At 51.8% G+C, this 27,840-nt stretch overlaps 2 long non-coding RNA genes across 3 annotated transcripts in view; one reads left to right on the forward strand and one right to left on the reverse strand.

Moving 5' to 3' along the window:
- LOC140427142 (uncharacterized) overlaps window positions 1-27,840 on the reverse strand; it is a 56,857-nt gene that overhangs the window by 14,873 nt on the left and 14,144 nt on the right. The gene's annotated exons all lie outside the window — the stretch shown is intronic.
- On the forward strand, window positions 1,885-27,717 carry LOC140427493 (uncharacterized). Its single transcript, XR_011948521.1, has 4 exons — window positions 1,885-2,067; window positions 14,781-14,878; window positions 25,035-25,149; window positions 27,600-27,717. It is a non-coding gene; the product is annotated as an uncharacterized lncRNA (long non-coding RNA).

Genomic DNA, 27,840 nt, shown 5'->3' on the forward strand with positions numbered 1-27,840 from the left:
CCTCACAGGAACATGCCAGTCCTGTATTCCTTTCAACTGACACTTGAAAGCCTCCCACATGTCAGATGTTGATTTGCCCTCAAACATCCGCCCCCAATCTATGTTCTTCAGTTCCCGCCTAATATTGTTATAATTAGCCTTCCCCCAATTTAGCACATTCATCCTCGGACCACTCTTATCCTTGTCCACCAGTACTTTAAAACTTACTGAATTGTGGTCACTGTTACCGAAATGCTCCCCTACTGAAACATCTACCACCTGGCTGGGCTCATTCCCCAATACCAGGCCCAGTACCGCCCCTTCCCTAGTTGGACTGTTTACATATTGTTTTAAGAAGCCCTCCTGGATGCTCCTTACAAACTCCGCCCCGTCTAAGTGAGTCCCAGTCAATATTGGGGAAGTTGAAGTCTCCCATCACCACAACCCTGTTGTTTTTACTCTTTTCCAAAATCTGTCTACCTATCTGCTCCTCTATCTCCCGCTGGCTGTTGGGAGGCCTGTAGTATACCCCCAATATTGTGACTGCACCCTTCTTATTCCTGATCTCTACCCATACAGCCTCACTGCCCTCTGAGGTGTCCTCTCGCAGTATAGCTGTGATATTCTCCCGAACAAGTAGCGCAACTCCACCTCCCCTTTTACATCCCCCTCTATCCCGCCTGAAACATCTAAATCCTGGAACGTTTAGCTGCCAATCCTGCCCTTCCCTCAACCAGGTCTCTGTAATGGCAACAACATCATAGTTCCAAGTAGTAATCCAAGCTCTAAGTTCATCTGCCTTACCCGTAATGCTCCTTGCATTAAAACATATGCACTTCAGGCCACCAGACCCGCTGTGTTCAGCAACTTCTCCCCGTCTGCTCTGCCTCAGAGCCACACTGTCCCTATTCCCTAGTTCTCCCTCAATGCTCTCACCTTCTGACCTATTGCTCCCGTGCCCACCCCCCTGCCATACTAGTTTAAACTAGTTCGATTCCCGGCTTGGGTCACTGTCTGTGTGGAATCTGTATGTTCTCCCTGTGTCTGCATGGATTTCCTCCGGGTGCTCCGGTTTCCTCCCACAAGTCCCAAAATTAGGTAATTTGGACATTCTGAATTCTCCCTCTGTGTACCCAAACAGGCGCCGGCATCTGGCGACTAGGGGCTTTTCACAGTAACTTCATTCCAGTGTTAATGTGAGCCTACTTTTGACAATAAAGATTATTATTATTATTAAATACAGAACCTCCAATTATGCAACACACCCTCAGTACTGCTGACCAGGAGGGTCAGCCTGGGTTATATGGCCAGATCTCTGTGGGACTCGAGTCTGGCAGCCATTATTGACATATTGCCATGAGGGGTAGTGCCTCAGAATACCAATGGCAGAGCAGTGCAGATTTTGGTGTGCGCGCATTCAAGTTCCTGGAATACAGCCCAATCAGAGGTGGTCACCTTGGGTCACAAGTAGAACATACCCTTGATTAAGATTCCTGCAAATTGTTATGATCACAGAAATGTAAGCCAGCAAGAGTTGGGAGCATGAGAATACAAAAAATGTTAAAATGTTCTCAAAATAAACTCTGCTTACAGCTGTTTTGGCTGAAGTACATTGAAAAAATGTTGTATAACGCTGAATTGTGCTGTTCTTTTTGAAGACATTTTCTAGAACTTTCCTGACTTTTCTGAAGCATTTCCTTTACAGAATTACACATTCAGTGAGATTTCAGGGGAGTGATGTAGTGAACCTAATTAACATCTATAGACTTTAGTCTCGTTTGTGTGACTTATTGTCAGGTGATAAAGTAGCTGTCTGGGAATGGATGACGTCATGGGGATCCACCAGGGGGGGACTCAGGGTTACTGTATGTACTGAATAATTCAGAGACTAAAATGCTGATTCACTACAGGCCCAATTTTATTTACCTGCAACATCATGCCCCAGTTTTCTTAAAAAGCACATTTTTCCAAATTTCTCCCACCCCCTGCTGAAGGCATCATCTCTTGCTGGAGTTTATTTTTAAATTGACATCAGCTTTTGACGATGCCGGGAATCAGAGGCTTTACAGTGAGGATAGACATAAAAAGGTAATTGGATTCTTTTCACTGTGAGACAATAATGAGGAGACAGATAGAGGTGTTCAAAGCTAATGATAAAAGGTTTTGGGAAGGTAACTACAGGCTGGCACATCAGTAACTCATGACAGATCACTGTCATCTTTAGATCTTTGAGCGTAGCAAGACAGGTGGAGAACAGTTAATAAAGCATATAATATTCCTGGCTTTACTAATAGGGGCATAGTATAAACGATCAAGGAGGCTATGCTAAAGTTATACAAGACACTAGGTCGACCTCAGCTGGACTAGTGTATACAGTTCTGGGTGCTACACTATAGGAAGGATATGAACACATTGGAGAGAGTGCAGAAGTTTACAAGAATGGCTCCAGGGATGAGAAATGTGTTATGAGGATAGATTGGAGAGGTTTGGACTGTTCTACTTGGAGAGGAGAAGGCAAAGATGAGATTTGACAGGGGTGTTCAAAATCATGAGGGGATTGGACAGAGTAGATAGGGACAAACTGCTGCCACTTGTAAAAGGATGAGAAGGGCACAGATTTTAAGTGATTTGCAAAAGAAGCAAATTGATGTGAGAAAAATGGTTTTCTCACAACGAGTGGTTGGTCTTTGGGATGGACTGCACTGTCTGGAAGTGTGGTGGAGGCATGTTCAATTAAGGCATGGAAGAGGGTATTAGATGATTATTTAAATAGAAACAATGTGCAAGGGTACAGAAAAAGGCAAGAGAACGGCACAAAGTAATAATCATCATTTGGAGAGCCAATGCAGACAGGATGGGCCGAATGTCTTCCTTCTGCAGCACAATGGTTAGCATTGCTGCCTCACATCGTCAGGGTCCCACGTTCAGGGCAGCCACAGCAACAGGTCCCCGGCGCAGCCGACCCAGGACACTAATGCACAGGACACTGACGCACAGGACACTGACGCACAGGACACTGACGCACAGGACACCAACACACAGGACCCTAACACACAGGACCCTAACACACAGGACACCGACGCACACAGGTCACCCACACAGGGGACGGATGGACAGGAATCACCACTCCAGGGGACCCCGGACTTTGGGTCGGATGAGGAGCACGCCATTACGCCATTGCTATCTCCTACACCCTCCACTATCGCAAAGACACTCACCTCGGTTGGGCACTTTAGCGATGAGGCATCTGGGACACTAACTGGTGCGCACAACACAGCCGTCCCGGTACAGCAGGTGGAGGCAGGAGCAGCCGAGGGGCCGGGCGGTCGGAGGGCAGCCCAACACAGGCAATCATCTGCCGTCCAGATGGATCCCGGGTTCCTGGAGTTACCACACCCACCCATAGACCCGATGCAGTCACGGACCAAGGGACGACCAAAGGGGGTGACGGCCGGCTTGCGGCAGCTGCAGACGAAGGTGGAGGAGTCGATCCACGTGCAGGAGCAGGTAGTGGTGCCAGTCATGCGTGCCACCCAGGCTGACACTGCACGGGTGGCGTCTGCGGTGGAGGCAATGGGTGCGACGGTGTCAGACATGGGTCGTAGTATGCAAGGTGTGGGGCTTTCCATGCACGTGGCGTCCGTGGTCCAGGACATGGCTGTCTGAGCCAGAGCCAGCAACAGATCGCAGAGGCGCTCAACGCCGTGGCCCAGTCTCAGCAGGCAATGGCCCAGTCTCTGCAGGCCATCGCTGAGGACATCGGCGCCATTGCCCAGGTGCTGGCCGGCATTGCCCAGACACAGAGAGGGATGGGCAACTCCCTGAGTTTCATGGCTGCAAACTTGCAGACCCTTGTTTTCACTTTTTAAAAAAAATTATAAATTTAGCATACCCAATTCATTTTATCCAATCCAAGGGGCAATTTAGCGTGGCCAATCCACCTAACCTGCACATCTTTGGGTTGCGGGGGCGAAACCCACGCAAACACGGGGAGAATGTGCAAACTCCACACGGACAGTGACCCAGAGCCGGGATCGAACCTGGGACCTCAGCACCGTGAGGCAGCAATGCTAACCACTGCGCCACCGTGCTGCCCCCTTGCAGACCCTTGTTGATACCAGGGCGGCCTCCAGGACTGGCAGTGCCAACTGTCAGGGGGGCATTGGATGCTCGGACCGTTCGCATCCCCGACCCATGTAGAGGCCCGGGGGCCATCGGGCACCCCGAGAGAGGAGGAGGTGCTGGGTGGGGCACGTTCCGGGTCCCCCTGTAGGGGAGGTCTCGGAACACTGCGACACCTTGGACTCCCCCCTTCCGTCCCAGGTGCGTCTAGTGGGCAACAGGCAGGACAGGCTGGCAGCTCGTCATCCCAGTCGCCCGAACCGCAGCCTGTCCCATCTAAGCCAGGCCGCCCCAGGAAAGGGCCGCCAAAGGGGTCCCTAGTCACAGGGCCTCCAGTTCTGCTGTACCGTCTGGGGAACCACCTAGACCTAGTCATAGGGCCGGTAAGGCCAAAGAACTAGACACTGAGTAAGTTGGCACGGGTGCAGGGCACAGATTAGTTCTGGGGCTAGGGCACTTGTATGAACTGTTTTTTATTAAATTCACTTTCACACCTACAGAAGTTGCCTTTGTGCTCTGTCTGATGCGTGCGGGGGTGTGGTGTGAGATGAGCGCCAGTGTGTGTGTGAGGGGTGATAGAACATCGGCCTCAGGTGAGTGTGCCCCCCCTCCCCATGGGTCGCCCTCGCCATTCCCCCGGGCAGACGACGGGACCGTGCAGTGTCACAGCCGCATGCAGTGACGATCTGGGTGGAGGGTGGTACTGTGGCCATGGGTCAGACATTGTCCAACGATGTAGAGCCCAGAGCTCATCGCAGATATGGGAGATGTCATCATCCTCCATGGCCTCCAATAGACACGCTTCCACCGGCGACCGCGTGAGCCCGGCCGGTTGTGCCGCGAGTGGATGTGCAATGAAGGGATGGTGTGCATGCGGGTGGGGTAAGGATAGTTGGTGTTGGGTGGGTGGGGCGAGGGTGGTAGGCTGGTGCCATCGTGTGCAGTCTGTGCCCATACTCAGCGATTCCCACGCCCCCCTAGCCCGTGTACCGGGCGGCTATCAGCCTGTCCCGTGCCCGCTGGCCCAGCCGGTAACGATGGGCAGCCTCCCGTCCATGTCCAGCCCGTCTGTCCTGATTATTGCCCCTACCCTCCTCATCTGGGAAGGTCTGCGCCTCCCCTTGCCGCTCCTCCCCTTCCCCTCCTCTGCCTGCAGAACATCACCCTCGCCCTCTCCTCCCCAGCACGCACCCTCCCCAACACCCACCCCCCCACTCTCCTCCCCGGCATGCACCGCCTCCCCTCTCCCATCCCACCCCCCAGCCCCTCCCCCCTCGCTTCTCCTCCTCCCCCACCCCTCCCTCCTCCCCAGCCCCTCCCCCCCAGCATGCACACTCTTTCAAAAAATATATTTTTATTCAAATTTTTCCAACAATTTTTAATAACAAACAACCCCCCCCATAACAAAAGGAAGAAAGAACACAAACCCCACATTCAAAAATAATAAACTACATATACATTGGGTTTCTCCCACATATATTAACCCCTCCATATAACATTCAACAGTACCCTTGGGGGAACCCCCCCCACCCAAATACCCCCCCGAAAGAGACATCGCCCCCTCCCCCCCCCGCTCCCCTGGGTTGCTGCTGCTGCTGACCTCCTCCTAACGCTCCGCAAGATAGTCTAGGAACGGTTGCCACCGCCTGAAGAACCCCTGTACAGACCCTCGTAAGGCAAACTTTATCCTCTCCAGTTTAATGAACTCTGCCATGTCATTTATCCAGGCGTCCACGCTGGGGGGCTTCGCGTCTCTCCATAATAACAAGATCCTCCGCCGGGCTACCAGGGACGCAAAGGCCAGGTACCAGCCTCTTTCGCCTCCTGCACTCCCGGCTTGTCCGTTACCCCAAATAATGCCAACCCCAACTAGGCTTGACCTGGACTCACCACCTTGGACATAGTCCTTGCAAGACCCCTCCAAAACCCCTCCAGTGCCGGGCATGACCAGAACATGTGGATGTGATTTGCCGGACTCCCCGAGCACCTCCCACACCTGTCCTTCACCCCAAAGAACCTACTCATCCTCGCCCCTGTCATATGCGCTCTGTGAACAACCTTGAATTGTATTAGGCTGAGCCTGGCGCAAGAGGAGGAAGAATTACCTCAGGGCATCAGCCCACAGACCCTCATCTATCTCCTCCCCAAGCTCCTCCTCCCACTTGCCCTTTAGCTCCTCTACCGCGGCCTCCTCCTCTTCTTTCAGCTCCTGGTAGATTGCCGAGACCCTGCCCTCTCCAACCCATACACCCAAAATCACCGTGTCCTGAATCCTCTGTGCCGGGAGCAACAGGAATTCCCTCACCTGCCGCCTCACAAACGCCTTCATTTGCCGGGGAACGCATTTCCCGGGGGTAACCCAAACTTCTCCTCCAGCGCCCCTAGGCTCGCAAACGTCCCGTCTATGAACAGGTCCCCCATTATTCTGATCCCTGCCCTATGCCAGCTCCAAAACCCCCCATACATCGTTCCAGGGACAAACCGATGGTTCTCCCTAATTGGGGACCAAACCGAGGCTCCCATCTCGCCCCTATGCCGTCTCCACTGCCCCCAGATCTTCAACGTTGCCGCCACCACCGGGCTCATGGTGTACCTTGTCGGTGAGAGCGGCAGCGGTGCCGTCACCAGCGCCCTCAGGCTCGTGCCCCTGCAGGACGCCATCTCTAACCTCTTCCACGCCACCCCCCCTCCCTCTATTACCCACTTACGGATCATCGCCACGTTGGCTGCCCAGTAGTAGCCACACAGATTCGGCAGCGCCAGCCCTCCCTGTCCCTGCTACGCTCCAGAAATACCCTCGGGGTCTTATTTGCCCACACGAAACCCATGATGCTCCTACCTACCCGGTTAAAAAAGGCCTTGGTAATCATAATGGGAAGGCACTGGAACACAAAAAGAAACCTCGGGAGGACCATCATTTTAACCGACTGTACCCTGCCCACTAACGAGAGTGGCAGCACATCCCATCTTTTGAAATCCTCCTCCATCTGCTCCACCAATTGCGTCAAATTGAGCTTGTGTAGTGCCCTCCAGCTCCCCGCCACCTGAATCCCTAAGTACCGAAAGTTCCTTTCTGCCCTCTTCAATGGGAGGTCGTCTATCCCCCTTCCCTGGTCCCCTGGATGCACCACAAAGAGTTCACTTTTCCCTACGTTAAGCTTATAGCCCGAAAAGTCCCCAAACTCCCTTAGGATCCGGATAACCTCCACCATCCCCTTCGCTGGATCTGCCACGTACAGCAACAGGTCGTCCGCATACAGCGACACCCGGTGTTCCTCACCCTCTCGGACCAACCCCCTCCATTTCCTGGACTCCCTTAGTGCCATGACCAAAGGCTCGATTGCCAACGCGAACAACAAGGCGGACAGGGGGGCACCCCTGTCTCGTCCCTCGGTACAGCCGAAAGTACTCCGACCTCCGCCGATTCGTAGCCAAACTCGCCACCGGGGCTCTATATAGGAGCCTGACCCACCTGATAAACCCCTCCCCAAACCCAAACCTCCGCAACACTTCCCACAGATACTCCCACTCCACCCGGTCGAAGGCCTTCTCCGCATCCATAGCTGCCACTACCTCCGCCTCTCCCTCCACTGATGGCATCATAATCACGTTGAGGAGCCTCCGCACACTGGTGTTTAGCTGCCTGCCCTTTACAAATCCCGCCTGGTCCTCATGAATCACCCCAGGGACACAGTCCTCAATTCTCGTGGCCAGCACGTTTGCCAGCAACTTAGCATCCACATTAAGGAGCGAGATCGGTCTATATGACCCACATTGCAGTGGGGCCTTCTCCCTCTTCAGAATCAGCGAGATCAGCGCCCCGGACATTGTCGGGAGCAGGGTCCCCCCCCTCCCTTGCCTCATTGAAAGTCCTTATTAACAACGGGCCTAGCAGGTCCACATACTTCCTATAAAACTCAACCGGGAACCCATCAGGCCCCGAGGCCTTCCCCGCCTGCATGTTCCCCAATCCTTTAATCAGCTCTTCCAACCCAATTGGCGCCCCTAAACCAGCCACCTCCTGCTCCTCCACCTTCGGGAACCTCAGTTGATCCAAAAATCGTTGCATCCCTCTTCCCCCGCTGGGGGCTCAGATCTATACAGCTCCTCATAGAAGTCCTTAAATACCTCATTCACTCTCGCCGCACTCCGCACCGTATTTCCCCTGTTATCCTTAACTCCACCTATCTCCCTCGCTGCCAACCTCTTACGAAGCTGGTGTGCCAGCATCCGGCTTGCCTTCTCCCCATACTCGTACGTCGCCCCCTGTGCTTTCCTCCACTGTGCCTCTGCTTTCCCTGTGGTCAACAGATCAAACTCCGTCTGGAGGCTTCGCCGCTCCCCAAGTAGCCCCTCCTCGGGGGCCTCTGCATATCTTAAGATCCCCCCACCAGCCTCTCCCTCTCCCTGCCCTCTCTCTTCTCCCTGTGGGCCCTAATGGAGATTAACTCTCCCCTGACCACCGCCTTCAACGCCTCCCAGACTACCCCCACCTGCACCTCTCCATTGTCATTGGCCTCCAAGTATCTCTCAATGCACCCCCGTACCCTTCCGCACACCTCCTCATCTGCCAGTAATCCCACATCAAGACACCACAGCGGGCGCTGGTCCCTCTCCTCTCCTAACTCTAGCTCCACCCAATGCGGGGCTTGGTCCGAGATGGCTATGGCCGAATACTCCGTTCCTTCCACTTTCGGGATTAGCGCCCTACTCAAAACAAAAAAATCTATCCGGGAGTAAGCTCTATGTACATGGGAAAAGAATGAGAATTCCCTGGCCAGGGGTCTAGCAAACCTCCATGGATCCACTCCCCCCATCTGATCCATAAACCCTCTAAGCACCTTGGCCGCAGCCGGCCTCTTCCCCGTCCTGGATCTGGAGCGATCTAATGCTGGATCCAGCACCGTTTTGAAATCCCCCCCCATTATCAAGCTTCCTGCCTCCAGGTCCGGAATCCGACCCAGCATGCGCTTCATAAATCCGGCATCATCCCAGTTCGGGGCATATACGTTTACCAGTACCACCCACACCCCCTGCAACCTACCGCTCACCATCACGTATCGATCTCCATTATCCACTACAATATTCTTGGCCTCAAACAACACCCGCTTCCCCACCAGTATTGCAACCCCTCTGTTCTTCGCATCCAGCCCCGAGTGGAACACTTGTCCTACCCATCCCTTTCTCAACCTAACCTGCTCTGCCACCTTCAAATGTGTCTCCTGAAGCATGGCCACGTCTGCCTTCAGTCCTTTTAAGTGCGCTAACACCCGGGCCCTCTTGATCGGCCCATTCAGACCCCTCACATTCCAAGTTATCAGCCGGATTGGGGTGCTTCTCACCCCACCCCCTGCCAACTAGCCATCTCCTTTTCTAGGCCAGTCACGTGCCTTCGCCTCCCGCACCCTCCAGTCCCCCAGACGGTGGACCCCCGCCCCGACCACCTCTCCTATTTCCAGTTCCCCATTGGCCAATGCAGCAGCAGCCCTATACCCTCCCCCGCCCCCCCCCCCCCCCCCCCCGCGCTAGATCCATATCTAGCTCTTTTGCTCCCCCCATAACACTCCCGTAAGTCAGCTGACTCCTGCTGACCCCGGCCTCTCCCGCCTTCCCATCGACCCCCCAGTGTGGGAATCCCCCCCCCCCTCAGTCAGTGTGCGCTCCTCCAACCCCCACCGCCTTCCTTCCCTAGCGCGGGAAATAGCCCGTGCTTTCCTGAGCCGGCCCCGCCCCCTCTGGCGCAGCTCTTTTTGCGGCCTTATCTCAATTCCCCCTTCCCCGGGCCTCCCCTCCCTCCACCACCGGCACCCACACTCTCCCACAGCCTCCCCATCAAATCCTTTCACCCATCCCCATCCAGCACCCAACCAACCGAACATTCCCACACACAGTTAAAACCATATATATATACAGCAGACATCCCACAACCCCAGTCTCTCAATTTGAGTTCAACTTTTCTGTCTGTATGAAGCTCCAAGCCTCCTCGGGCATTTCAAAATAGTGGTGCCGATCTTGGAATGTGACCCACAATCGCGCTGGCTGCAGCAAACCGAACTTCACCCCCTTCCGATGTAGCACCGCCTTGGCCCGGTTAAAGCCAGCTCTCTTCTTGGCCACCTCCGCGCTCCAGTCCTGGTAAATTCGGATCTCCGTGTTCTCCCACCTGCTGCTCCGCTCTTTCTTGGCCCATTGCAAAACACACTCTCTGTCCATAAAGCGGTGAAACCTCACCACTACAGCCCTTGGCGGCTCATTGGCCTTGGGTCTCCTCGCCAGGATCCGGTGAGCCCCATCTAGCTCCACGAGGCTCAGGAAGGCTCCCGCACCCATCAGCGAATTGAGCATCGTGCTCACATATGTCCCGGTATCGGACCCCTCAACTCCTTCAGGGAGACCCAGAATCCGAAGATTCTTCCTCCTCGACCTATTCTCCAGGTCCTCAAATCTTTCCGCCCACCTCTTGTGCAGCGCCTCGTGTGCCTCCACTTTCACCGCCAGGCCCAAGATCTCATCCTCGTTCTCCGAGGCTTTTTGCCGCACCTCCCGGATCGCCGCCCCCTGGGCCTTCTGGGTCTCCACTAGTTTCTCAATCGCCGCCTTCATTGGCGCCAGCATTTCGGTTTTCAGCTCCTCAAAGCAGCGTCTAAGAAACCCCTGCTGTTCCTGCGACCACAGCGCCCATGCTGCTTGGTCTCCACCCGCCGCCATCCTGCTTTTCCTCCCTCTCACTTTTCGCTGCTCCAAGATCACTTTTTTCACCACTCCACTCCTGGTCCAATCCATATAATGTCGGGGGGACCCTGCTTGTCACCTTCCCACACTGGAAGCCGTCGAACAATTGCCGTTGGGGCCCCTCTAGTGAGCCCAAAAGTCCGTTCTCGGCGGGTGCTGCCGAACGTGCGACCTACCTAGTCATAGCCGCAACCGGAAGTCCCCGGCACGCACACTCCAACAGCTCCTGTGACCCCCACCACCACCTGCGGCCGTGCCGTCACTCCTCCGGCGGCCGCCCAAAGCTCTGCACTGGCCGGCGTCAACCAGCACGACTGGTTGACGGCGTTAAATAGGTGGTTTGATTTACACCGGCGTGACCCGTGGTCACGTCGGCGGGACTTCGGCCCATCCGGCCCGGAGAATTGGGTCGGCCCCGGGGCCCATTGCGTCGCACTGGTCCTCGACATTCTCCGAGGCGCGCGGCGCGATTCACGTCGATGGGATTTTTGGGGGGCCGGAGAATATCGCAGGGCGGTAGGGCGGGATTTACGCTGCCGGGGGGGTCGGAGAATCCCGCCCCAGAACTGTACAAAGTACTCCAGGTATGGCCTCACCAACACCCTATACAGTTGCAACATAACCTCCCTGTTTTTAAACTCCATCCCTCTAGCAATAAAGGACAAAATTCCATTTGTCTTCTTAATTATCTGCTGCACCTGCAAACCAACTGTTTGCCATTCATACACAAGGTCACCCAGGTCCCTCTGCACAGCAGCATGCTGCAATTTTTACCATTTAAATAATAGTCCATTTTACTGTTATTCCCACCAAAATGGATGACCTCATATTTACCAATTGTACTCCATCTGCTAGACCCTTGCCCACTCACTTACACTATCTATATCCCTCTGCAGACTTTCTGTGTCCTCTGCACACTTTACCACTCATCTTAGTGTCATCTGCAAACTTTGACACATTACACTTGGTCTCCAACTCCAAATCATCTATGTAAATTGCAAACAATTGCGGTCCCAAAACTGATCCCTGGGGCACACCACTAGACACTGATCACCAACCAGAAAAACACCCATTTATCCCCACTCTTTGCTTTCTGATAGTCAACCAATTCTCTAACCATGCTATTACATTACTCGTAACGCCGTGCACCCTTATTTATGCCTTTTGTACGGCACCTTGTCGAATGCCTTCTGGAAATCCAGATACACCACCGGTTCCTCATTGTCCACCACACTCGTAATGTCCTCAAAGAATTCCAATAAATTAGTTAAACATTTTTTTAATATAAATTCAGCGTGGCCAATCCACCTAGCCTGCACATCTTTGGGTTGTGGGGGCGAAACCCACGCAAACAAGGGGAGAATGTGAAAACTCCACACGGACAGTGACCCAGAGTCGGGATCGAACCTGGGACCTCAACGCCGTGAGGCAGCAGTGCTAACCACTGTGCCACCATGCGCCTTAAATTAGTTAAACATGACTAGCCTTTCATGGATCCATGCTGCGCCTGCCCAATGGGACAATTTCTATCCAGATGTCTCGCTATTTCTTCCTTGATGATAGATTCAAGCATTTTCCCATGACGGAAGTTATGCTAACCGGCCTATAGTTACCCGCCCTTTGTCTACATCCTTTTTTAAGCAGTGGCATCACATTTGCTGTCTTCCAATCTGCTGGAACCGCCCCAGAGTCCATCCCTTTAGTACCCTGGGATGCATTTAATCAGGGCCAGGGGACTTGTCTATCTTTAAAAAAAATAAATTTAGACTACCCAATTCATTTTTTCCAATTAAGGGGCAATTTAGCGTGGCCAATCCACCTAGCCTGCACATCTTTGGGTTGTGGGGGCGAAACCCTTGCAAACACGGGGAGAATGTGCAAACTCCACACGGATAGTGACCCAGGGCCGGGTTCGAACCTGGGATCTGGGGTAGGCTATATTAGGGGTATCAAGGTACCTAGGTGAGATGTACCTTATACTGTAGTATGAGTGGTAGAACCTGCCTGCTGGTTCCGCCCAGCAGGCGGAGCAAAAGAGTCTGTGTTTCACCCACAGCAGTCATTCTGTACCGGAGCTGCTGGGGTAACTACTTGTTCATTAAAGCCTTCAATTGGATTACAATCTCGCTTCAGTAGTGATTGATTGTGCATCAATTTAATGAACAAAATTGAAGAATGGCTGCTCTCCGCATCAAGCCAGAGTGTCTACAAATCAACCCCCAAGCGACAAATGCAGCAGCAACTTTTAAACATTGGCAGGCATGTTTCAACGGGTACATCAGGACGGCCCCGACTACCCCCACGGAAGAACAGAAAATGCAAGTCCTCCTCTCAAGGGTGAGCCCAGAAATTTACACGCTTATCGAAGACGCTGACGGTTTCAAGGACGCAATGACTTTGTTAAAAGAGCACCACGTCCGCACTGTGAATCAGGTATACGCTCGGCATCTTTTAGCTACCAGACGGCAGACCCCAGGGGAAATCACTGGGCGATTTTTACCGCGCATTGTTAGTGTTAGGTAGAAACTGTAACTGTCCACAAGTCTCAGCCAATGACCACACTGAACTCTTAAGACGGGATGCTTTTGTTGCGGGCATGCTGTCCTCTAAAATCCGCCAGCGACTGCTGGAAAACGCTAGGGCTTAAAGAGGCACGGAAACTTGCGCACTCCCTAGATGTCGCCTCCCACAATGCCCAGGCCTACGTTCCCGCCCCCGCGGTACCCGCATGGACAGGGTGGACCCCACCTGTGGCCGATTCCAAAGCACCCCTAAATTCCCCACAAGCTTGTGCAGTGCGGCAGCCAGGAAACCCGGGGGGGGGGTGCTATTTTTGCGGGCAAAACAAACATCCCCGGCAACGTTGCCCGGCCCGATCCGCAATCTGCAAGGGCTGTGGGAAGAAGGGGCACCTCGTGAGTAGGGCGGCACGTGGCACAGTAGTTAGCACTGCAGCCTACGGCGCTGAGGACCTGGTCACTGTCCCTGTGGATTTTGCACATTCTCCCTGTGTCTGCGTGGGTTTCCCCTCCACATCCCAAAGATGGGTAGGTCAGGTGGATTGGCCCTAAATTGGAAAAAAAAAATAATTGGACACTCTAAATTTAAAAATTACTCATGAGCAACAGAAATTTGCTGGACTGTACAGTAAATCTGGACTATCAGCATAACCTTTCTGGACTGTATTAAAAAGAGAGACTGCAAAATACCTAAAACTATTTGGCCCTGCAATTTGTAAGATTTTGTGATTCAAGGCCACTGAAGGCCCGAGATAGGTAGTCGACTATTCGCAAGTAATTTTAAGATAGTTTATTAAATTTATTAAAAAGCAACAGTTTAGATACTATGCATTAATTAGACAGAAAAAGTACATGACCTGAGACAGTTGAGAGTAGTTTATCGATCCCAGTGGATGAACAGAGAGTATGCACAGTGTTGTAATCTTGTGAGAACAGCATTCAGCTCAATAGTCGAAGTGTCAGGAACTCTTTCCTTGGGTCTTCTTCCTCCTCCACTTCTGGTCCATCCTCCATCTGAAGGTGGTGGCTGCTTGATGAGAACTGCCAACTCCCCGCCCCTGTCCCTGTAAATCATCTATTCAAAGTCTTCTGAATAATGAATACAGAACTGGTACTCAAGATGTCAGGGTGATTACCTCTTCCACTCTTCGTCACCCTGCTTTTTAGCTTACATGATGCTGAGGGTGATTTTTTGACTGGTATGTAAGGCAGTTCAGAGGTGAACTACCGAATCCTTCCTTAGACCTTTGTTGGATGCTCAAACTTGTTGGTCATGTGGTAGTTTTCTATTGCGTTAAAACCGGCTAACTGATTTGTGTGAAAGTAGATATGGACCATCCTGAATCTAGAGTCTGTTAAATGTAATGTATTTTTGTTTGGCAATATGTCTTACAATTTGTCTGTTTTGCAAATTATTGATCTGGTTAGGAGATGCCCCCCTGCCCTTCACTAGGCCACACATGGAAGCTTGCTGATGATGTTCTTGGAGTGGGCCTCTCCTGCCGAAGGCTAAATCCAGCGACAATGTACGAGTATCACCTTCATATGGATCACTGTTACGTCCAGACTGTCCATTCTAGTAATGAGCAAATCAATCTTGAAGCTGGGAATCTATTAATCCCATGAATGGGTGGATCTCCCAGTAAAGAAAGGAAAGGTGCAGTAAATGTGAACTCTTCTCCATCATCCTCATTGCCACTTGTTGTGCATTTTATATCTCAGATCTATGCAGAGATGAAATCAGCTCTACGTGTGCTTCTAGCTCTGGCTTCCAGCTCTTTCTACATTTTGTTTTCTTTTGTGGGGAGATATGGCAAATGGTTGTGATGCAGGGCGGCACGGTGGCACAGTGGTTAGCACTTCTGCCTACGGCACTGAGGACCCGGGTTCGATCCCGGCCCCGGGTCACTGTCTGTGTGGAGTTTGCACATCTCCTCGCATCTGCGTGGGTTTCACCCCCACAACCCTAAAAGATGTGCAGGTTAGGTGGCTAGGCCACACTAAATTACCCTTTAATTGGAAAAAAAATAATTGGGTACTCTAAATTTAAAAAAAAAGTTGTGATGCACTGCGTGGTAATGATCTCAATAGTCTGATAGGATAATGAAAGCAGATTTAATAGCAGCTTTCAAAAAGGCGAAAGCAAATTACTACGGGATGCTGGAATCTGAAACAAAAAACAGTAAATACAGGACAATCACAGCAGGTCTGACAGAATCGGTGGAGAGACACTGCAGGTAACGTTTCGAGTCTGGATGACTCTTTGTCAAAGCCCCTTGTTTCGTCAAGTATTTGGAACTGGACACAATGGGTGAGATTCTCTCAGCCCAGGCCGGGCCGGAGAATCGGCGGGACGGGCACGAATCCCGTGACGCCGCCCTGACGGTGGTCTGCCGATTCTCCGGAGAGCGGAGAATCGGCAGACCGCCGGAGAGCGGAGAATCGGCACCATTGGTGCCGGTGCGGTCGGTGAGGCGCCGGTGCCGGCGATTCCGGCCCGGGATGGGCCGTGCGGCCACGCAAAAAAAACCCGAGTCCCGTCGGCGCCGTTCACACCTGGTCTTACCCGGCGGGACCTCGACGTGGATGCATCCAGAAGCGGCCTGATGGGGGGGTTGGGAGGGGGGGGGGGGGGGTCCAACCCCGGGGGAGGCCTCTGCTGTGGCCTGGCCCATGATCGGGGCCTACCGATCGGAGGGCCAGCCTCTCGGGCTGGGGGCATCTTTTGTTCCGCGCCGGCCCCTGTAGCCCTACGCCATGTTGCATTGGGGCCGGCGCAGAGAAGGAAGCCACTGCGCATGCGCGCAGGTCCCACTGCGCATGCGCAGACCTGCGGCGCCCATCTGATGCTGGGGATTTGCAGCTGGAGCGGCGTGGGTCGCTCTAGTGCCTTGCTGGCCCCCTGTAGAGGTCAGAATCGCTGCTCCTGAAGCCATGTTGACGCCGTCGAGAAACGCGACGGCGTTTACGACAGCATCAACACTTAGCCTCAGGATCAGAGAATCCCGCCCATTATTTCCTTTGAAGCAAAATCAGTGTTTTCTAAGGTTCATCATAACTTTCTTGCTTTTGCACTCAATGTAAACTATTTATAAATAAGATCACATTTAAACAGGTGGCATGGTGGCGCAGTGGTTAGCACTGCTGCCTCATAGCGCTGAGGACCAAGGTTTGATCCCGGCCCCGGGTCACTGTCCATGTGGAGTTTGCACATTCTCCCCGTATCTGCGTGGTTCTCACCCCCACAACCCAAAAAGATGTGCAGGGTAGATGGATTGGCCATGCTAAATAGTTCCTTAATTGGAAAAAAAATGAATTGGATACTCTGAATTTTTTTTATTTAAAAGGATCACATTTAAACCACTGTCCTAAATGTCACTATCACCTTCAATATCCCCACGGGGATAGGGTCAGACCACATCCGCCAGCAACTTTTAGAGGGGGCCACGCTCGACCTCACGGAAACCAAAAATCTGGCGTTATCGATGACAATCGCCTCACGCAATATCCAGGCCTACAACCCCGGCCGCGAGGCCCACTCCTCCTAAGCATCGTAGACTCCGCAGACGGCCGCCCCACCGGGGACCCCACTCAGCCAACCCTACGCCTGTGCCACGCGCTAGCCTGCCAACCCCGGGGGCCCCAGATGTTACTTCTGTGGGCAGCAAAAACACCCCCGCCAACGCTGCCTGGCATGCAGCGCTCTTTGCAAGGCCTGCGGCAAGAAGGGGCACTTTGCCGCGGTGTGCCAGGCCCGCTCAGTCACCGCAATCGCCCCGACCCCCCCCGCGTATGGATAGTGGGCGCCGCCATCTTCCCCTCGCCGGACCACGCAAGGCCAATGGACGCCGCCATCTTCCCCTCGTCGGACCACGCGGACCATCTTCCCCTCGTCGGACAATGGGTGCGACCATCTTTTTCAACCCCCGCCACGTACGGCCGCCATCTTGTCCACCTCAGGCTCTTCAGGCGCCGCCATCTCGTCTCCCCCCCCCCCCGGCACATGGGCGCCACCATCGTACCAGGACCCGTGCCCCCCGGGCACCCCATCGTCCGACACCAGCGACGACCAGCCGCGACTCACCTCGGTCACGATTAACCAGTCTCGCCCGCACAATCTAGCCACTGCCTCGACAAGCGTGATGATCGATGGGCACGAGATCTCCTGTCTGCTGGACTCCGGGAGCACCGAAAGCTTCATCCATCCCGATACGGTAAGGCGCTGCTCCCTCACGGTACACCCCGCCAATCAAAGAATCTTTATGGCCTCCTGGATCCCACTCCGTGGCGAGCCGGGGGTACTGTATAGTCACACTCACGGTCCAGTGCGTAGAATCCAGCGGCTTCCGCCTCTACGTCCTCCCCAACTTCTGCGCTGCCCTGCTACTCAGCCTGGACTTCCAGTGTAACCTCCAGAGCCTAACATTGAAATTCGGCGGGCCCCTACCACCCCTTACTGTGTGCGGCCTCGCGACCCTAAAGGTCGACCCACCTTCCCTATTCGCAAACCTAACCCCGGATTGCAAACCCATCGCCACCAGGAACTTACGGTACAGCACCCAGGACAAGACCTTCATCAGGTCCGAGGTCCAGCGGCTGCTTCGGGAAGGTATCATCGAGGTCAGCAACAGCCTCTGGAGAACCCAAGTGGTAGTGGTGAAAACTGGGGAGAAACAACGAATGGTCGTGGACTACAGCCAGACCATCAATCGGTACACGCAGCTCGACGCGTACCCCTTCCCATGCATATCTGATATGGTCAATCAGATGGCACAGTACCGGGTCTTCTCAACTGTAGACCTAAAGTCCGCCTACCACCAGCTCCTCATCCGTAAGGCGGACCGCCCATACACTGCCTTCGAGGCAGATGGCCGCCTCTACCATTTTCTTAGGGTTCCCTTCGGCGTCACCAACGAGGTCTCGGTCTTCCACAGGGAGATGGACCAAATGGTCGACCGGTACGGGCTGCGGGCCACTTTCCCGTACCTAGACAATGTCACCATCTGCGGCCACGATCAGCAGGACTATGATGCTAACCTTGCCAAATTTCTCCACACTGCCACTCTCCTAAACCTCACCTGTAACAAGGAGAAGTGCGTATTCAGCACGATCCACTTAGCCATCCACGGCTATGTGGTCCAGAACGGAGTTCTGGGGCCCGACCCCAACCGCATACGCCCCCTCATGGAACTCCCCCTTCCCCACTGCCCCAAGGCCCTCAAACGCTTCCTGGGGTTCTTTTCTTCCTACGCCCAATGGGTCCCAAACTATGCGGACAAGGCCCGCCCACTCATCCAGTCCACTCTTTTCCCCCTGACGGCCGAGGCTCAACAGGCCTTCAACCGTATTAGGGCCGACATCGCCAAGGCTGCGATGCATGCAGTCGACGAGACGTTATCCTTTCAAGTGGAGAGCGACGCATCAGAAGTCGCTCTAGCTGCCACCCTCAACCAGGCAGGCCAGGCCCGTGGCATTCTTTTGACGAACCGTTCGTGCCTCCGAAATTAGACACTCCTCCGTCGAAAAAGAGGCCCAGGCCATCGTTGAAGCTGTGCGGCATTGGAGGCATTACCCGGCCGGCAGGAGATTCACTCTCCTCACTGACCAATGGTCGGTAGCCTTCATGTTTAACACACAGTGGTGCAAGATCAAAAACGATGAAATCTTGCGGTGGAGGATCGAACTCTCCATCTACAACTATGAGATTTTGTATTGCCCCAGTAAGCTCAACGAGCCCCCCGATGCCCTATCCCGAGGTACATGTGCCAGCGCACAGGTGGACCGTCGCCGGACTCTGCACGACAACCTTTGTCACCCAGGAGTCACACGGTTGTACCACTTCATCAAGGCTCGCAATCTGCCCTACTCCGTCGAGGAAGTACGGGCAATCACCAGAGACTGCCAGGTCTGTGCGGAGTGCAAGCCGCACTTCTACCAGCCGGACCGCACGCACCTGGTGAAGACCTCCCGCCCCTTTGAACGCCTCAGTGTGCATTTCAAAGAGCCCCTCCCCTCCACCGACTGTAATACATATTTCTTCAGTGTGGTCGATGAGTACTCCAGATTCCCCTTCGCCATCCCATGCCACGACATGACGTCTGCACCGTCATCAAAGCCCTCAACACCATCTTCGTTCTGTTCGGCTTCCCCGCCTACATCCACAGCGACAGGGGATCCTCATTCATGAGTGATGAGCTGTGTCAGTTCCTGCTCAGCAGGGGTATCACCTCCAGCTATAACCCCCGGGGAAACGGGCAGGTGGAGAGGGGGAACGGAACAGTCTGGAGGGCCGTCCAGCTGACCCTACGGTCCAGAAATCTCCCGGCCTCCCGCTAGCAGGAGGTCCTCCCCGATGCACTGCACTCCATTCAGTCGCTCCTATGCACTGTGACTAACGACACACCCCGTGAACGTCTCTTCGCCTTCCCCAGGAAGTCCACATCCGGGGTGTCACTCCCGACTTGGCTCGCAGCTCCATGACCCGTACTCCTCCGTAAGCATGTACGACTCCACAAGGCGGACCCGTTGGTCGAAAGGGTGCAGTTACTCCACGCTAACCCCCAGTATGCCTACGTAGAATACCCCGACGGCCGCCAGGATACTGTCTCCCTCAGGGGCCTGGCACCAGCAGGTTCTCCACACACACACCCCTCCGGCCCGGCGCCACCCTCCCCTCCCCCGGCACACCCAGCAGCAACCCCCCCCCGGGACCATCAGTCCTGCCCCTGCCCACGCCCGAGGATGAGGAGGATTTTGGCACGCTCCCGGTGTCACCAAGGACCAGATCGGCACCTGAATCGCCGCTACCACTGCGTCGCTCCCAATGTCAGATCAAGGCCCCGGACCGGCTAAACCTGTAATTGGTTCGGGACTGTTAAAGCACCATGTACTGGACTCCAAAATTTTCTTTGCCTCGGTCTATTAAAACTTGGTCTGTACATAGTTCTCCGTCACCCCGCCGGACTCAATTTTAATAGGGGGTGAATGCGGTAATCACCACTATTGTATATATATTAGGAGATGTGTGGTAAGGCCCTGTACTACAGGTAGGTAGTCCCTGCCTGCTAGCTCCGCCCAGTAGGCAGAGTATAAATATGTGTGCTCCCCATATAGCAGCCATTTCGTCAGCTGCTGTAGGAGGCCACACCTCTTGGTGTAATATAGCCTCAGTTGTATTCAACTCTCGTCTTTGTGCAATTGATCGTGCATCAGACCAGACTACAATGAGGATGGCACTCAGGAAGCCACCACGTAAGACCACTTGGAACCTATCTCCCCATTTGTCTACTCTCAAACCGAAGAAGGGATCCAACAATGAAAATTCATATCATACAGACTCTCTCGCTAACAAACCAAGCAAGGATTAACTAACCACACCCAGGCACACGTCACCACACATTTCCCCCCACTTCAACAACTCATCTTCTCTATAAATGGGGGAGGAGTGTCTAAAATGCACTGCCTCTTCGTAAATGCAAGGATTACAGCACATAAAAAAGGGCAATTCTCCGACGACGACCCCCCCCCCCCCCTGCTGGGTCGGAGAATCCCCGGGGGGAGGCACGACTCCCGCCCCGCCTGCCCTATTCTCCGGTGCCGTTTTTTGGGGATCGGCGGGATTTCCAGCATGCCGGTCGGGGGCCGTTGACAGCGGCCCCCCTGGTGATTTTCCGGGCCTCGATGGGCCGAGTGGCTGCAAAGTTTTGGCCGGTGTGAATTATTCACCTCACGCACGGCGGGACCTGGCAGGTAAGTGTACGGGACGGTCCTGGGGGGGCCCACAGTGGGCTGGCCCGTGATCGGGGCCTACCGATCTGCGGGCGGGCTGGTTCCGTGGGGGGGGCCTTCTTTCCTCCGCAACGGGCCCCTGTAGGGCTCCGCCATATTGCCCAGAGGCCGGCGGGGAGAAGGGAACCCCCGCGCAAGCGCGGAAATACGTCGGCCGGTCCGCTCATGTGCGAGATCACGCCGACTGTTCCGTGCATGCGCGAACTCGTGCCGGCCATTCGGCGCCGGCTGGAGTGGCGCTAGCCCTCCGGTCCACGAGAAATTGGAGAATTCCTCACTTTCGGGGCTTGTTGATGCCAGAGTGGTTGGCGCCGGTTTTCCCACTGACGTGGGGACATAGCCCCATTTTCAGAGTATCCCGTCCCATATATCACTTTAACGACTCAGTATGGTTTTTGCCAGAACAGGATAGCAGGCGACCCTTGCCTCGGTGCTTGTATATCGTACACCCTTGTCAGGAAAAAAGACAATATCCACAAGGTAATAAAGGTCAGAATTATTGATGAACTGTAGGATAATAACACCACCAATGGCACTTGGAAAGGCCAAAGTCATGACAGGATCATCGAGCAATATTCAGGATCCTTCCAATGTTCCGTCAAACGAAGCACCTTCTCCTCTGCCAGGCCGTTGTCCCGACGTCCAGGCAGTAAGGAACCTGGGCCCTGGCTGAGAGGAGATGACTTGACATGTCCAGTTGCACAGTAAGATAACACAAGACCAGTGTCGGGGTCTCCGTCCAACCCCAGACTTCGAAGACTGGATACAATGTGTTGAACCTTAAATGACCAGCCTTCGAATTGAGATTGCGAAAGCATGGCAGCCAATTTAAAAAACTCAGCCAGGAACTCACCTCCCACTCTTTGCAAGAGACCAGGTGCATGACCACTCCCTATCCAGCACCTACTTCCCGAGTCTGTTAGCATAAATGACATACCATTCAACATGACTTCCAAGGGCGAGCCCTCATCTGGGAGATTGCTCTATCAAGTAACATGATTTTCTTTTCCGCATCCACTATTCTCTCAAGGATATTTCGGAGTTCAAAGTTAGCACCAAAAACATGCATCATGAAGCTGAGATCATCGTCCAGAACATCATTTGCAATGGCTGCCATTACCTTGATGTTAACAGCACTGCCGAGGCACAGCCCCGCTCACCTGCAAACCTGCCACTGCAAGCTGGGCCCCACCCCAGCCACCTCAATTGAACAAGGATTTTTTGATTTAACGCGGTTCCACGTCACAACTCCAGCCAGGATCTTCCAGGGACATAGTACAAGACATATATCCCAAAAGTAAGTAATTATGGGAGGTGCATTGGGAAAAAATAAAAGATTAAAAGGCAAGAAGAACCAGAGCTCGTGAAAATGCAGCTGCTCTTGCATTCATAGCATGTGACCCCCTCCCACCCACCCCCAGCTTTGGGATAGTTTGATTTTGATATCAAACTGAATAAAGTGAAGGTTGTCACACTTAAATCAGCTCTGAATTTTTGTGCAATTTGCCTCCCTCATTTCATTTGTGCCTGACAGAGCATTTACCCTCATTGGATGTCCCTATGATGGGGCGGCTGGGAGCATATCGCAAAAGCATTAAACCTAAAAGGATCCACTGCCTGTTCCTAGAACTTAACTTCTAATTCCATTGCGTCAATTTTATTCATTGACCTACAAATAATCAAACAATGACGGGCAAGTAAAGTCCCTCTGGTCAATCCAGCTGGTCCAACACAACTGTAATATCTTGTATGTCACAAAATGTATAGGGCTAGATTCTCCGCTGGCAGGATGCTACGTTTTGCCGGCAGCCCCGGGGTTTCCCGATGGTGTGGGGCTGCCCCACAATGGGAAACCCATTAACCAGCCGGTGAAACAGAGCATCCCGCCTCCGTGCTGACACAGAAATCTGGCACGGCGGGACGGAGAATCCAGTCCATAAACTCCCCAACCAACCCAAAACCACAGGATGTCTTGGGAAATTAGAGCCATTTTGAGGGTGCTTGCTCTCCAACCCATCTAGATCAGGGTTTTTCTAAGTGCGGGTCATGACGCGCAGGTTGTGGCAGGTGTTGGGAGGGTCACGGAGCAATTGGTCGTGGCGTTCCCGATCAAGGGAGAAGCACCCAATGCCCGCTACCGGCTTTTAAATTGAGAATGCCAGCTGCAACCAGCTTTTAAATGCGAACGTTGCAGTCTTTCGGCCAGAGGCAGCAGCAAAGGGCAGGTCACGCACCCGGCACATAAACTGGCACTACGCATCCTATGCGTCGGTGCTTTTGGCACAAAATCACAGAAGAGCTTCCTCCAGTTTCTAGTTGCGAGCAAACAAGGCAACAGGACTGTGAACATGGATTGTTTTGTACGGGCCAGAGTTGCAAACAGGCAGTGTACCTCCTGGCCAGGATCTCACAACTGAATCTCCTGGAGAGAGCTGCTCAGTTGAGTCCAGGGCAAGGCAAAGCAGTGCTAGTGTTAGCTCTGTACAAAACCCCAGGGACACCGGTGAACAGCCAACAAAGTAAAAACTGAAACTGAGGACAAAGCAATATAAAGATGATTTCTTCAGGTATGTCTTTGTTAATTGTGCCGATGCAAATCAGGATGCAAAGGCCATGTGTGTTGTATGCAGGGAAGTACTGGTAAATGAGTGTTTAAAATCCTCAAAACTTCAAAGGCATTTGAAGACTAAGCATGGTGAGTTTGAGGACAAATCTCTTTTTTCAAAGGATGCAGCGGGAACTTAAATCATCAGCTTAAGCCCTTAGCAGAAATGCAACATTGAATGACAAAGCACAATGAGCCTCTTACATGGTAGCCTACCGTGTAGCTAAAGAGAAAATACCCAACACTGCAACACAGAGATTAATTCTCCCTGCAGCCTTAGACAAGGCTCTTACAATTCTAGATGAGGTCAGCTGAAAAACTGAAATGCATCTCACGTAGTGATAACACAGTGGCTCACCAAATTCATGATATTGCTGAGAATTTAGAAGCCCAGCTTATTTCACGTTTAAAGTCAGCATAGAAGTTCTCAATAAAACTGGGTGAAAGGGCAGGCGTTTCAGATTGTACAACCTTGCGAGTTTACATTAGGTATGTTTGGCACAGGGGCGGCATGGTGGCACAGTGGTTAGCACTGCTGCCTCACGGCGCTGAGGACCCCGGTTTAATCCTGGCCCCAGGTCACTGTCCGTGTGGAGTTTGCATATTCACCCCGTGTCTGTGTGGGTCTCACCCCCGCAACCCAAACAGATTTGCAGTGTCGGTGGATTGGCCACGCTAAATTGCCCTTTAATTGGGGAAAAAAAGAATTGGTTACTTTAAATTTATTTTTAAAAAGGTATGTTTGGCACAATGAATTTGTTGAGGATTTGCTGTGTTGCCTGACATCACCAACCAGTATGACAGGCGCACAGATGTTTGAAGCATTGAATAGTTACGTGGTTTGGAAGTGCAGGATCGACTGGGTTCATTGCAGAGGAATCATAAGCGATGGGGCAGCCAACATGACTGGGAAAAACAGTGGAGTTATAAAAGGTTAAGGAGGCAGCTGGTCAGGACATTGTTTGGAATCACTGTTTTATTCACCATGAGGCATTGGCATCGAAAGAAAATCCATCCAATCTTGATGTGGTGTTGAAAGGAATTGTGAAAGTTGTGAATTCCATTATACGCAGCGCACTCAATACCAGACATTTTGACACTCTGTGTTCCGATATGGGGGCCAAGCACACACATTTATTGCTCCACACAGGAGGGGTCAAGGGGCCGGGCGCCTGTCAGAGTTTATAAACTGAGGTATGAAATCCACGCTTTCCTCCTTGAGAAATCGTCCCCTCTGGCTGATTCATTTGGTGATGAAACATGGATGCTAATTATGTCTTACCTTGCAGACATCTTTTCAATTCTAAATGAACTGAACCTCAAATTGCAAGGGAAGGATGATGCTTGCTTTCGGCACTGTGAAGAAACAGATGCTTTCCAAAAGTTATTGAAAGTTTGGCAAATGTGAGTACAAAGCCAAAACTACTACATGTTCCCCACACTGATACGACACGTCGAAGAAAACAGTGTTCGTGAGGGAACTGTCAATGGACTGGACAGCCTTATTCAGTTGCATCTGGTTCTGCTGATTAACAGTTTTTGTTGCTGCTTTGCAGAGAAGGTTTATATTTTGAAAAAGAGGAAGGTGAATAAGCCCACCACACAAGATGACACCCTGTTCCAGAGATCCACAACTCTCTGGGACAAAAAACACCTTTGACACCTAATCTACATCTGGTTTGACAACTGAAAAATTGTGATCTTGATCCGCCCTTACATACTTAAATGGAACAAACAGTCATCCTCTTATAAAGTTCAATCAAATCACCTCCAAGTTTGCATTTCTGTACAGTGTAAAGTCCCAACACTTTCAGTCTGTCTTGATAACTAAGATGTTTTAAACTGGGATTTAGCCGAGTAGCCCTTTGCGGTACCCTTTCCAAAGTTTCTATCACGGGCGAAAATTCCCAGCATTGAGCTTAAAACTATTCCACATATTGTTGTGGCACCTAGGCTTGTGCAGGCATTTCCTCACTAGTTGAGGTCCAAATTTAAATCACTACATACTCTGGAGTTGTAGGATTGGTCCTTTCAGTAGCTAATAAAGGACCATATACTTGAAGCTCTAACTTAAAGCTGAGAGTCCAACGCTGGCATCTCCACATTAAAGCTGAGACACATTGGGGGTTTCCGTCTTTTAGATGAGACATTAAACTGAGCCCCGTTTGTTCTCTTAGATGAATGTAAAACATCCCAAAGCACAACTGAAAGAAAAGCAGGAGAATTCTCCCTGGTGCCCTAGTCAATATTTATCCCTCGACCAACATCACAAAAAAATGATCAGATTGCTGGCCATGGGAGCTAATTGTGGTCAAACTGACCAATAAGTGACTAAACTTTAAAAAGTAACTAATTGGAACCTCCTGAGTAATCAAAGTTTCTATAGAAATGCAGTTGGTTTATTTTATCTGTTTCAGATGCTGACTGACATCCAGTAATTTTTCTGCTTTCATTTCCGATTATCATTTTTCTTCTCATTTCCAAAAGATCATTAGCTTTAGAATCAAAGGAAAGATTGTCAGTGTTTCAACTAATGAAGCTTCTGAAATGCACAAGTAGTTTGATTAAAACATCAGAAGCATAAAGATTGAACCTTTCATAGATAAGTAACCACTGTACATTGTAATGGCTTAGGTGAGCTTAGTTCTTGAATTACTGACCCAGGGTCATACGAAGCTTGAAGATACTGGCCAACAGTAGCTGATTGCAATGGTAGCAGTCTGAATTCTGGGGCAGAGAAGGAAAATTACCGTCCCTGCTCCCTCCCCAGACAGGTCTGCTGGAAACGCCGCCATGCAGACACTGGGTGAGGGTACAAGCAGGCTTGGCTGCCCATCAATACTCAATGTTTGTCTGTTTCTTCAGAAGAGGAGGTGGAGATGCAGCCTTTTAAAAATTAAAATATCATAACTTCAGCAATTTTCTTCAAAATACTTTATTTTGCGTAAAATGTCTCAACTTAATTTTTTAAAAATGGAATTGTATTCCCTCCCCGCCTTCATGTTCCAATGTTGTGTTTCTCCCTGATTCCAATAATGAACAATTTAATGGCTGGTAAATTTTCCACTGATCTATCAGTTGGTACTGTTAAAGTGACCACTAGATGGTGCAAACAGGTTAGTATAATATCACCAGTAAAATATGTCTTTTTGAGCTTATTTAACAGTCATCTGCCAGCGATGATCTGCTGACAGCCCGCCCTGCTCCCACCGCAATTGTACCGGTGAGTGGACCAATTTAGGCCATTAAGTGGGCAATTAGTTCCCACCCGAGGGCCTGAAATTAAATAATATCTTACGAACATAAGAACTAGGAGCAGGAGTAGGCCTGTTCCGCCATTCAATAAGATCTGACTGTAACCTGCCACCTACCCTCGATAACCCTTTACCCCCTTGTTAATACTTCTGCCTTGAAAACATTCAAAGACTCTGCTTCCATTGCCTTTTGACAAAGGGTGTTTTGAAGTTTTACAACCCTCAGAAAAAATATTCTTAGCTCGATCTTAAATGAGTGACCCCAGGTTCTAGATTCTCCCATAAGAGGGAACATCCACTCTGTCAAGACCCCTCAGGATGTTGAAGGATCAATCAAGTCACCTCTTACTCTTCTAAACCCCAGCAGATACAAGCATAGTCTGCCCAACCTTTCCTCATAAGGCCCATTCCTGGTATTAATTTAGTAAACCTTCTGCTTTTTATGGATTTACATCCTTCCTTAAATGAGACCAATAATTGCTCTCACCAATGCCTGCCCTGTATAATTGAAGCATAACAACCTCTCTACTTTTACATTCAATGACCCACAATAAACTAACATTCTATTAATTTTCCTAATTAATCTTTTTGTCTCCACAGATACTGCCAGACTTGCTGAACATTTCCAGCATTTGTTTGCAAATGCACCAATGACGTGCCGCAGGGCATTTTACTGCATTAAAGGCGCTACATAAATACCAATTGTTGTCAATACTCTTGCATAACAGGGAGAGTAAAACACATAATTCAACCTCAATTTTGAAATATTCGATTGCCACCCAACCTCGGTTACTTTTAGAGAGGGTGGATGCAGGTTTTGTGTGTGTGTGTGTGTGGTGTG

This window comes from Scyliorhinus torazame, chromosome 7, assembly GCF_047496885.1.
Source record: "Scyliorhinus torazame isolate Kashiwa2021f chromosome 7, sScyTor2.1, whole genome shotgun sequence".
NCBI classification, from domain to species: Eukaryota; Metazoa; Chordata; class Chondrichthyes; order Carcharhiniformes; family Scyliorhinidae; genus Scyliorhinus; species Scyliorhinus torazame.